Here is a 10,795-nt window from a genome sequence, read left to right as displayed (position 1 = left end):
GCAACAAACGTATCACGTGACTACATTAAACATCAATAAAATACAGAATGAACTTAAAGTGGCTGCTCTTAGAGACTTTTATATCAGTCCGACACTGATATTGCATTCTTACAAGAAGTTCAAGTTTTGGATCTGTATGTAGCTGGGTTTACAGAAGTTTTAAATGTAGCTCCTGAGTGTCATTGTGGGACAGCGATCCTTGTCAGGGAAGGGATTGAACTGAAAGATGTATGTTTGTTAGATTCAGGGAGGGGCATTAGATGTACAATTTTTAATACAACTTTTATCAATATCTATGCTCCATCGGGAAATAATGCTAGATCTGAGAGGGCTAGGTTTTTTAAAAGTGACATTTTAACTTTACTTAAAGACAACCCAAGGGAGGCTCTCATCGGTGGCGATTGGAACTGCGTTTTAAAGGAAAAGGACCAACGTCCAAATTTTAATAAATCCGGCGAACTTGCTTGTCTGGTCCACCACATGAAATGGAAAGACGCGTGGGAAATAAAATATCCCACTGCGGTCCGCTTTACCTATGTCAGTAGTCGGTCGCAAAGCCGAATTGATAGGATCTATGTTTCCTCGAACTTAGAAGAGAAAGTCGCTGCAATTGAAGTCGTACCCACTACTTTCTCCGACCACCTAGGCGTACGATGCAGTGTGAAATTAGTGAAACAGAAGACGTACTGGGGTAGGCCTCTGTGGAAATTAAACATCACCATGTTGGTAGAGAACTCTCTCGCGGATCTCATTGCGGTGACTTGGCAGGCCTGTCTGAGGCAGCGTTATAAATATAGAACTAATATAGAGTGGTGGACCTCTGTTGCCAAGAAAAAATTACGAGCTACTCTGATAGAGTACAGTAAAGATCGAGCGAGATGGGTCCGAAATACAGTTGAATTCCACTATGCTTGCTTACGCGACCTCTACGAGCAGCCGATGACTCAAGACATTTTCCTACAAATTAACAGAACCAAAGCAAAGCTCCTAGCTCTCAGGAGGTCACAGTTAGAGGGTTTAAAAATCAAATCACACACACCGACTGTTGTCGAAGAGGAAACTGCCTCAATATATCATCTAATCCACCATGAACAACAAAGGAGAAGGAATTTTATTGAGTACCTCCGAGCTGAGGACACGAGCGTCCTGACAGATCACAAAGACATCATGAATGAGGTTTTTCGATTTTATGATACCCTTTATGGCGAACGGCCGATTGACGAACCGGTAGTGAGAGACTTCTTATCCACATCTAGCATTGCGAACGCATTAACGGAAGAGGATAACCTCGATTTTAGAACAGCAATAACCGAAGACGACGTTTTCGACTTACTGAAGTCGTCACCTTCTAAGAAATCACCTGGCCCTGACGGATTGCCTTTAGAGTTTTATAGAACTTACTGGCATGTAATTGGTAACACTTTCACTGCAATTGTAAATGAAGTCTTGCATGGAGAGGCCGTCCCGCCGGAATTTAAAAAGTGTATCACCGTGCTTCTTCCGAAAGGTAGGACCACAGAATTCAAGGATATCGGTAAAATGAGACCTATAACCTTACTGAATTCTGATTACAAAATAATAGCGCGGGTTTTCAAAGAGAGATTACGACCGGTCTTCGACAAGGCCATAGGGTGTTATCAGACCTGTCTTCCTGGACGCAGCATGTTCAAGACTGTCAGTGAATATAGGGACATAGTCGCCATCTTTTCCCACACAACTGAACCAGGCGGTCTTGCTTTTATAGACTTCGACAAGGCGTTTGATAGGGTCAACCACAGATACCTTTTTCAAACCTTGCAGTGTATGGGATTAACTGCTCCGAATGTGAAAATTTTAGCTAACATTTTAACAGGTATCAACACCAAGATCTGCCTGAATGGACACTATACTAAGGATATTTTGATCAGAAACGGAGTCCCAGAAGGGAGTCCATTATCCATGATGCTGTATGTTGTTGCACTGGAACCTCTCTTGAAACGTTTAACTGCTGCTTTAGATGGCATCGCCGTATCAGGTACGAAGAAAGTTACCAATGCTACGCTGACGACGTTGGTGTGATAATAAGAAGCAATGAAGACATACTGCGTTTAACAGAAAATTTGCGGCTTTACTGCAACGCAACGGGTGCAGTAGTAAATGAGGCGAAGAGTGCGTTTTTACCTCTTAACGGTCTCACGGAAGCTCCAGTTGCTTGGGCGAAATGTGTCGACCATCATACAGCCCTGGGTGTCACCTTTTATAGTTGTCCCCTTCGAACGATTGCATCCACCTGGAAAAAAATGTTGGACAGGATTCGAGGTGCTCTCCTGTTACATCATATGAGAGAGCTCAATATAAAGCAAAAAACTAAACTTGTAAATCTTTCCGTTCTCTCTAAGGCCATGTATGTGGGGCAAATTTTACCCATCCCTAAAGGAATAGCAAAAGCTATTATGTCGACAGTCTGTCGCTACATTTGGCAAGGAGAAATTTTTAGAGTCGCTGCTGCAATGATTACCTTAAAACCGGACGAAGGAGGACTCGATCTAACGGATATACAGGCGAAAACTACTGCCTTGTTTATAAAGCGGTCCCTGCACCTCATTGAGGACCACCCGACCGGCGTAACATCACAATTGTTCAAATTTTTTAGACCTGAAGCCACCTATCAATATCAGCACGATCGATTATAAATTGAAACATATTAGATTTTACTATTTGGAGATCAGCTACATGGAATCTGTTTTACACGACATACATAAGCGGAACTGCCGCTACATGGTCGATCGTTTAAGATCAAAATCTACCCACCATAAGCAGGAGACAAAGTTTCCACATCGCAACTGGAAACACATTTGGAGCAATCTCCATAATAAATTCCTTCCTACAGACGTCCAAGTAGCATGGTATAGGGTAGTAAATGATATCGTTAGTACCAATGAGAAATTATATTCCATCGGACTTTGTGAAACAAATAAATGTCTACAATGTTCTGAACTTGACACCTTATCCCATCGGTTCCTTTGTAAAGGATATAGAGACATATGGAACGACCTTCGGAAGCAGATTTGTTTCATTAAGCGGACTGATGGTCGAGAAATTACATTGGATGCTATATTTTTCCCGGATGAGATTCTCTTTCCTCCACAAAAAAACAATGTCGTATTATGGCTCCTGGGAAATATTATCTACTACGTTGTAAATAAACAAGGACATGACAATATTCTGGAATATACGAAATTTCTACGGGGACAATATTACAGACTGTGTCGTACCAAGGATCACAAAAAGAATTTCGGCAATATGTTGAACATTCTCTTCGAGAGACATGGAGTGGGCTAACTGAATACAGTTCAGCGCCACACTTGGAAGAGTGCTGAAGTAGGGGATAGCTGTTGAGGGCGAAGTACGGTGGGGACTTCGAGGGCCCCGAGGCCGCTACGGTAGCCGAGAAGGCTTCAACAGAACCCTAAAAAAGCTTCACTTCCAAGTGTCCCATCAGGCGGAAGCATGCTCGCCCCTACTGGATTTGAAACTCGCCGATCTTTAAGTATTTACATCTATATACTATTTACTTTTTTTTTCTTTTTCTTTAGGAGGCATTTCTTCAGTTACAAAAGGGACCACGCATACGGTGGCCCAGGTATTAACGAAAATGTACAAGAAGACTTGTACGTCCAATCCAACAATTTTATTTTACCATGTTTGCAGGAAAACACATTTTCGTTTACTAAATTACATAAAGTAAAGAAAGACTAAAGCGAAGAAGCTAGCAGAAGACAAAAAAAAAGTGGTTAAGAAAAAAAAAGTGGTTAAGAAAAAAAAAGTGGTTAAGAAAAAAAAAGTGGTTAAGAAAAAAAAAGTGGTTAAGAAAAAAAAAGTGGTTAAGGCGTCAAAAAAAAAGAAAAAAAAATGTCGTAGAGCATTCGACTGCAGATCGAGAGGTCCCCGGTTCAATCCCGGGTGCCCCCTTCATTTTTCAGTATCTCGAAAAAACAAATGACGATTGTCGCGGTGAGTTGCAAACACATGTTTGAGATGCACCCTGCACGCCATACCGAAGCTTTGGAGCAACATTTCAATGGGGGGGATCGCAGCCCAGGGTCTTGCAGGTCATCGTCCTCCCGCCATGAGGTCTAACTGTACGAAATCCACTTGCTTGGGGGAAGAATCTTGTACACTGAATTTTGTAGAATATGGTGATAGGCAAAAGTTTTCATGTACTGCTGCACGGAGAAACAAAAATTGGAGGAGCTGGGATTTGAACCCAGGACTTTCTGTATGCGAAGCAGACACTCTACCACTGAGTTACACCCCCGCCAGAGCAAGTACATCTGGGACGAGTGTCTCGTGGATCCTACTGTCATTATTTCTTAGGTTTGAACGGTACAGTAAGTGTTCGAGGAACCTATTCATGACAAGACCTAAGCAGCGTCGACTCCGTGGCGCAACGGTAGCGCGTCTGACTCCAGATCAGAAGGTTGCGTGTTCAAATCACGTCGGGGTCACAATGAAATTTTCTTTTACGAAAGCCATAGGCGAGTGTGTCAGTTTAATCAGATACCAAACGAGTACGAAGAACGGACGAACAGAACTTGCTTGAAAAAAGCTACTAGTGCAATTTTCGCGTTCTGACATTAAGGTGAAGACGCCGACTCGCACTTTCTCCAGGCGCGAAGTGTCTAGTATTTTTGATATTTATATCGTTTAACGCTAATATAGAACTGAGAGATAATGATTACGCAATATTTTGCTCGATTAGACGTCTTTAGCCAGGCAGAGTATAATATTTTTCCTTAAGTTATGGGAACAGAAAGATCGTGAAAGGGGGTATAGCTCAGTCAACAATTCTGGCTCTAGCTGCCGCCGCGTACGGACGTGCCACCGTTTGCTGCGTGTAGTCAGTGCTTCGCCAGTGTTTACATTGCGTTTCGGTGTCTTTGCTTTGTGTGATTTTCTTCGTGTGTAACTTGTGTTTCTTCTGCCTACTGTGTTCTGTTTTTGTGTTTTGTACCGACGATTATTTATCGTTTGTGGAGTTTTCGGTAATTACCGGAATCTCCCCTTGATTACTGCATACCATGGCTACAACTGTGAGGAAGAATACGCTGGTTTTTGCTTTCGCCAAGGAAACACGACGTGTTCAGCCGACTGCTCTGGAAATTCATGATTGGCTTGATCAGGTACTTGGCATTAATTCTGATATGGTGCATACCACTCAGCTGGATACTGACAACTACTGTGTTTCCGTAAAATTTTTGAGCCCCGTTTCGGTAGATAAAATTATTGGAAAATTCGGGTATCATGTAGAATTTTTGCATAGAGACGGCACTACAAGTAAAGTGGCTATAAGGAGAGCTGATCCTCTTTATAGATCTGTGCGGGTGTTAAATTTACCTATCGAGATAGATAATGAGAAAATCGAGGTTGCTCTGTCTCAATATGGTGAGGTTAAGGATATAGTTAACGAACGTTGGTCGAAGCAATTTAAAATTCAGAGCTTCAATGGTATTCGTTCGGTAGACATGGAAGTAAATACGAATATCCCATCTCATATAACTGTTGACGGGCATAAAGCACACGTGATTTATACAGGTCAAACCCCTACGTGCCATATATGCAATGAATCGGGTCATTTAAGGCAGGACTGTCCCCGTCGTGTTTTTGTACTAAAAACGAATTTAGTCCAACGCCGCAAGGTGACCTTGAGCGAAGTTTTGGCAACTGATAATACAGCCAAACACGGTGAGGGTTCGGATCCTGTACCTAGATCTGGAAATATTGCTGTTGATGGTAGTGATTTTCCACCCCTGGTAACACGCTTCAGTTGTGATTCCTCTGCCCGAGAGTTGGACGTACTAAACAAGAAACGACCACTTGAACATACAGATGATCATTCCGATGATGAAACCTCCCGACAATCTCCTGCTGTACGTAAACAGAAAGCTAGCGATGAAAATCTGCCTGTGCCCCAAGACGAAATGCAAGTGGATTTAATTACAGTTTCTGATACATCTCGCTCATTGCCAGAAAATGAAACGGCAGCTGCCGACAGCGAGAAAGTAGAAGTCCCCCAGGCAGTGACTACTTGCCCAGCTGTAAACAGCGATAATCAGCTGTTTACAGATGGGAAGTTCGCGGAAGCGGTAGAACAACAACACCGCGACACCGCAACAGCACAGCAACCGGCACCAGAGTGTAAACAACAGGAACTGTTTACTTCTGAACCGGACAATAAGCAAACACCGTCGCAAGCATCACAACAAACGAAGGTAGCATGTAAACAGCAGGCAGTGTTTACAAACTAGATCTCTCGAGACACTGTTGCTGAAGCGGCCACGCCGAGTGCTGCCACAACAAAATCAGGTCAGGGTTTTCAGGGCGTACACCGCCGTACGCTAAAACCACAACCGAATCTTACTGTTTCTCGCACCCAAGCCAAACAAAAAGCCGAAACGTCAGATGTAAAATCGCAGAAAAATATACGATATGACATTGTCAGAGAAAGTGCTCCAGATGAGCCTCCTAATACACTCAATGTCGAACAGCCCCTCAGTATTAAGGTACGGGATGACAATGGAAGACAAGCTAACGTTTAGCAACCGTGTTACGAGGAATAATGCAGAATTCTAAACGACTGTAGTTCTACAACGGATTTCAGCATACCAAAAGTACAACAGTTTTTGACCAAGGTTGTAGGTGGCCAATAGCCAGTTACAGAAGCAAGCATACTCTATCACAACGATAAATATAAATAAAATTCGAACCTCATTAAAGCTAGCTGCTCTCAAGGAATTTTTGTATGACTCTGGAACCGATATCGCGTTGCTACAGGAGGTTGTAACGACGTCACTTGTAATACCAGGATACACCGCCATTGTTAACGTATCTTGTGAAACACATACAGGAACAGCGTTTCTGCTCAGGGAAGGAATTCCCGTGTCTCAAGTCGAGCGTTTGGAATCTGGAAGGGCAATTAGTATAAACGTTTTAGGTACCACATTGATTAACTTATATGCGCCCTCAGGAAATAGTAATAGACAGGACAGGGCAGCATTTTATAAAGTGGAAATTATATATTTATTACGTCGAAACCCAAACAGTTTTATAATGGCGGTGATTTTAACTGTTTCCTGTTTGGGGTACTGACAAAAATGGGATTCGTCCACAAAACTGTTAATGTTATAAAAAACATTGCTACTGGTCTGCACGCTAAATTAGCCGTCAACTGTCAACTGTCGCGGCAAATTCAAATAAACCGCGGAATCCCACAGGGAAGTCCCTTATCTATGTTTTTGTTTGTTGTGTCGTTAGAGCCCTTTTTACGAAGTGTTCATGAAAGGTTAAAGGGCATAACTATAACTGGCAGGAAAACTGTAGTGAGAGCCTATGCTGACGATGTTGGTGTCGTCATAAGAGGGCAAGATGATGTAATTCGACTAGGGGCCATTCTTCAAAACTACTGCCGCGCATCGGGTGCGACAAAGAACGAAAATAAAAGTACAATCTTGGGAATGCGGGGTCTTGAACGGATACACATCGATTGGGCGAAGTCAGTTACCACCCATACAACCCTGGGGACAATCCTGACGGCATGTCCCATGAGGATGACAGCTCTCAACTGGAAAGATGTTTCAACAAAGATTCAAGGGGGACTCATTGAGAATTCACAACGACTTATGAACCAGGTGCAGAGGGTCAAGTTCATTAACTTATGCATTCTCTCAAAGGCATTCTATATGGCACAAGTTTTGCCCTTGCCGAAGTTCATAGCTCAGAAAATAATGTCGAGAGTTGCAATTTCTTATGGAAGGGGGAAATTTACAGGGTTAAGCTACAAACTGCGACCTTACATCCTAGAAATGGAGGCCTCGGGCTGGTGGACATACGCAATAAAGCTTCTGCGCTTTTCATAAAACGGTCTTTAAACATATTTCACGCCAACCCAGGCAGTATTACTACACAATTGTTTCTATGTGTCCAACCAGAAAGCCTTCAGCCACCGGCAGACGTACAAAAGATTAACCCCCGACTGCGATACGTTAGGATCTTGTACACAGAATTGAGCTATGTTAACGAGAAACTCAGAACTTCACTGCACATTACAGCCCGAGATATCATGAGAGAAAGACAACAATACGAAGGCCAAAATAAAATTGCCACGAAATATATGATTTACAACTGGGATGCAATTTGGGAGAATACTAGTTTTAACGGGCTCAGTTCACATGTGGTAACGGCATGGTACAAAGCCGTCAATGATATTGTCAGCACCAACGAACGGCTTTATAAAATTGGGAAAGCTGAAACCCCCTTATGTCAGACATGTAAACTGGTTGACACCGTGATTCATAGATTCACGTGTGGTGGAAATTTCAACAATTGGATTTGGCTTAGGAAACGTCTTGCACTACTGCAGTGAACGTCACCCAATTCTATTACTCCTATGATGCTTTTCAGACCTGAAATTAAGTATTACCCCAAAACCAAAAATAATGCAATACACTGGTTAATGGGACAGTTTGTCCATAACATTGTCAATAAAATAGGTGGTGACGATGAAACGGAATTCAAGCTTTTTATGAAAATGGAGTACAGTAAAGTTAAGCACTATGCAGACCACAGAAAAATGTATGGAAACATGTTGATCATTTTATTCGAAAGAATAGGTGTTGGTTAAAAAGCACAGTCTAACACTAAAGTTACTCTTTTAGGGGTACTGAAGGAATGAAGTATGAGATCTACGTTCAAGATGAAGGAAATGCCTCTTCTTTTATCCATTTCAATTATGTCGGTCCCCCCAATATGTGTCTCATAAATATTCGATGTATATTGCAGTAAAATAACATGTTTCCTACTCAAATGACTGTTGAATGATAACTCCAATGACAGCCTTCCAATGAGATCTCCACCCAGACGTCGTACAACCAGTGCTCAGCACCATAATAAAAAGAGCAGGCAAAGACCACACACGACTACAACCGCTTTTCTATAACATGTAAAATGTACTGAAGGAGCCATTCGGTGGGAGTAATGGCGGGGGCATCGTGGCCAGGCCTCAAGTTCTTTGACCCCTGCCCTCTTTGTCCCCGTCATGCGGCCTACTGATATGCTTCCGAAAAGACACACAAAAAGAAAGTGGTTAAGGCGGAAAAAAGTTGAAAATAAAAAAAAGTGGTAGAGCACTGGTAATACAAAAAAAAAAAAAAAAAAAAAAGATAGATCAGTCGGTAGAGCATTAGGCTTTTAAACTAAGGGTCCAGGGTTCAAGTCCCTGTGCGGGCGGAAATTTTAATACTTTGGTAGCGATTCGTCTGGTAGCGGTGGAAACGTTAAAAAAAAAAAAAAAAAAAAAAAGTCGTAGAACATTCGACTGCAGATCGAGAGGTCCCCGGTTCAATCCCGGGTGCCCCCTCCATTTTTCAGTACCTCGAAAAAACAAATGACGATTGTCGCGGTGAGTTGCAAATACATGTTTGAGATGCACCCTGCACGCCATACCGAAGGCTTTGGAGCAACATTTCAATGGGGGGGATCGCAGCCCAGGGTCTTGCAGGTCATCGTCCTCCCGCCATGAGGTCGAACTGTACGAAATCCACTTGCTTGGGGGAAGAATCTTGTACACAGAATTTTGTAGAATATGGTGATAGGCTAAAGTTTTCATGTACTGCTGCACGGAGAAACAAAAATTGGAGGAGCTGGGATTTGAACTCAGGACTTTCTGCATGCGAAGCAGACACTCTACCACTGAGTTACACCCCCGCCAGAGCAAGTACATCTGGGACGAGTGTCTCGTGGATCCTACTGCCATTATTTCTTAGGTTTGAACGGTACAGTAAGTGTTCGAGGAACCCATTCATGACAAGACCTAAGCAGCGTCGACTCCGTGGCGCAACGGTAGCGCGTCTGACGCCAGATCAGAGGGTTGCGTGTTCAAATCACGTCGGGGTCACAATGAAATTTTCGTTTATGAAAGCCATAGGCGAGTATGTCAGTTTAATCAGATACCAAACGATTACGGACGAACAGAACTTGCTTGAAAAAAGCTACTAGTGCAATTTTCGCGTTCTGACATTAAGGTGAAGGCGCCGACTCACACTTTCTCCAGGCGCGAAGTGTCTAGTATTTTTGATATTTATATCGTTTAACGCTAATATATAACTGAGAGATAATGATTACGCAATATTTTGCTCGATTAGACGTCTTTAGCCAGGCAGAGTATAATATTTTTCCTTAAGTTATGGGAACAGAAAGATCATGAAAGGGGGTATAGCTCAGTCGCAGTCGCGCCTGAGACACCGTGCTGATCGGACGTGTTAAGTGCTCCGCTCCGACACGTGTTTTCAAGTCGTGATTACTACTTAACTTTCTCTTTGACCGTGAAGTGTTCTGATTTTGTGTATATTGAACTCGAGTTTGATTTTCGTTTATGTGTTATTCTAGCGGTTCAACCGTTAGCTATTGTTTGCAATGTCCAGGTTATTTCCGCGAAAGTGTACACTCCGTTTTGATTTCGACAAGTCTACCCGTTATGTGCAGCCTAGTTCTTTGGAAATACATGATTGGATTGTGGATGTTATTGGGATTACCTCTGATCAAGTGCACACTGCGTATTATGATACCGAGCAATATTGTTTCTTTGTAAAATTGCTGAATCCGGTGTTACTGGAAAAGATTATGACGACACACGGAGGGAGAGCTGTTTTTCGGCACCTGGACGAGTCTGTAAGTACTGTGCTCATTTCCAATGCCGACGTAGAGTATACCAATTTGCGTATCTTTCACTTACCCCTGAAGTAGAAAATTGTTATCTGAA

At 42.6% G+C, this 10,795-nt stretch overlaps 4 non-coding genes across 4 annotated transcripts; 2 read left to right on the top strand and 2 right to left on the bottom strand.

Moving 5' to 3' along the window:
- Positions 1-4,225: 4,225 nt before the first annotated feature.
- Positions 4,226-4,297, bottom strand: Trnaa-cgc (transfer RNA alanine (anticodon CGC)). Its single transcript has one exon. It is a non-coding gene; the product is annotated as a tRNA-Ala (tRNA).
- A 118-nt stretch (positions 4,298-4,415) lies between these two features.
- On the top strand, positions 4,416-4,487 carry Trnaw-cca (transfer RNA tryptophan (anticodon CCA)). The gene has a single exon. It is a non-coding gene; the product is annotated as a tRNA-Trp (tRNA).
- A 5,182-nt stretch (positions 4,488-9,669) lies between these two features.
- Positions 9,670-9,741, bottom strand: Trnaa-cgc (transfer RNA alanine (anticodon CGC)). The gene has a single exon. It is a non-coding gene; the product is annotated as a tRNA-Ala (tRNA).
- A 118-nt stretch (positions 9,742-9,859) lies between these two features.
- On the top strand, positions 9,860-9,931 carry Trnaw-cca (transfer RNA tryptophan (anticodon CCA)). The gene has a single exon. It is a non-coding gene; the product is annotated as a tRNA-Trp (tRNA).
- The last annotated feature ends 864 nt before the right edge of the window (positions 9,932-10,795 follow it).

The sequence above is a fragment of the Schistocerca serialis genome, chromosome 4 (assembly GCF_023864345.2).
Source record: "Schistocerca serialis cubense isolate TAMUIC-IGC-003099 chromosome 4, iqSchSeri2.2, whole genome shotgun sequence".
Lineage (NCBI taxonomy): Eukaryota > Metazoa > Arthropoda > Insecta > Orthoptera > Acrididae > Schistocerca > Schistocerca serialis.
The sequence above is the reverse complement of the archived record's forward strand: the minus strand, read 5'-3'. Positions and strand labels throughout refer to the sequence as shown.